The sequence below is a fragment of the Babylonia areolata genome, chromosome 26, assembly GCF_041734735.1.
Source record: "Babylonia areolata isolate BAREFJ2019XMU chromosome 26, ASM4173473v1, whole genome shotgun sequence".
NCBI classification, from domain to species: domain Eukaryota; kingdom Metazoa; phylum Mollusca; class Gastropoda; order Neogastropoda; family Buccinidae; genus Babylonia; species Babylonia areolata.
Genome location: NC_134901.1, coordinates 9,702,939 through 9,704,904, shown reverse-complemented (window position 1 = coordinate 9,704,904; position 1,966 = coordinate 9,702,939).

Genomic DNA, 1,966 nt, shown 5'->3' with positions numbered 1-1,966 from the left:
CCTGTCCCAATCTCCACGCCAAAGGAGCTCAGTAGATATCGAGTGACGAGACGCCGACTAACAAAAACCGAACGATTCCTTCAGTGACAAAGAGCGCCTTTTTGAAGTGGGGGTCTCTCCTCTCCATTGACACCCCTCTGCCATCCTCGTTCTTTTTGGACCACAAAAGACTTTCCTTCGCCGCCCTTTAAAGAGCTTTTCGCGGGATCAGTCCAACAGTTTCATTTTCTAGCACAGCAACAACAAAAAGAACAAAAAAGTCTTATGGCCCGCATCTCATCAATTCTGTATTCAACGCTAGTGATGTTACCAAGTCCATTTCGAGTTCACTGAAGACCATTCATTCAAGTCCTATTTCCATCATTATCGTATCGCTTTTCTTCCCTTCGCAGAATGGATGAGAACTGTAAAAGAATGATAATGATATATACATTTTTCTTGTCTTTTTTTTTCTTTTTGGGGGGTGGGGGAGAGGTTGGAATTCCTTGGTTCTTTCCAGCGTAAAAGGTGGATTGAACGTGGAATAAAAGTCTTCAGTGCTCTCGATTTCAATTTGGAAGTTCTGTAGCGTCGTCCTGATGGCAGTAGCTCATAGTACTTTGCTGAAATATGGGTGTCGTCAGTTGCTGTCTGCCTGCTTTTCTTAACCACTCGCTTCTCATACAGCTCTTGCATACTAGCTTGTTCACTCCCACAATTTTACTGCACACACTCATGACATCATTCAAAACTCGCTTACTCCTCACTCCCAAACTTCCATACCAGCACAAAAATGAAAATGTGAGCACTTGCAAAATATGTATCTGAGGCAATAAATATACGGAAAGCGTCCATCATCGGTCCGCATACTCATTAATCAACTAGAAATTAGTATGGATTTTATGAGGAAAAAAGGATAAATAAAAAGGAAGGGCTACATTTGGATGGTCAACCTCGACATTGTAATTATATGATGTGTTCGTGTTGATATGATGGGTTTTGATGTTCAGGCATAAATGTTTATTGCATAATTCATGTGTTCTTTAGTATGTATTTGTATTGATATGATGTGTGTTGATGTTACATGCGTAAATTCTTATTATATGATTCATATGTACTTTGTTTTCTGTGTACAATAAAACAGAATTATGCTTATAACTTTTGGATGAAGTGATTATTTATCAATCTTTTTCACATGGGCAGAACATGGCACTAAAGTTCCTCAGAACTACCGCAAGATCATTAGTTATAGATTTTGTTTTACTTAGAAACACACACACACACACACACACACACACACACACACATTTTGTTTGATTTAACGAATTCCTTCTCTCATCTGTATGCTGGTTTACAAATCGTGGTGAAGCATTTGAAGTCTGCAATCACAATTTCCTTCACGTTTATAATAAACATGCACTGTTCAAAACAAAATACGTCAAAAACGACACCCCCCAACCCCCACCCCCCACCCCCAAAAAAAGAAGAAAAACTAGAGATAACTCAAACCATGGGAAAGGAAACCAGTCGGAGAGACATGGTTCTGGAAAATGCTAATGAAGAGGAATTCAAAACACAGGGAAATGAAGCCGGTGGTTTAAAAACGTACAGCAAAACACACACACACACACACACACACGCACACACACGCACACACACACACACACAAAAGCATTTTCACGAACTGATTTCCACTAACGCTGACAGTCGATCAATATGGACAGCTATCAACCAGCTGACAAATGACATATCACTACACAAAACCAATTACTCAAAGATATATTGCCGAAATTCTTATCACTTTTGTAATATAGTTAGTTCTACGATAAAATCCAGTAAAACTGCCGATAATAAGTCATGTTTTAGAAGATTTTTGTTTGTTAAGAAATATAACACCCTCACTGAATACTCCCCGTATGTGTGAATGCGAAATGTATAATGCTCTTGTTCACTGAAAACAGATACCAGACAACTTGATAACACAGAT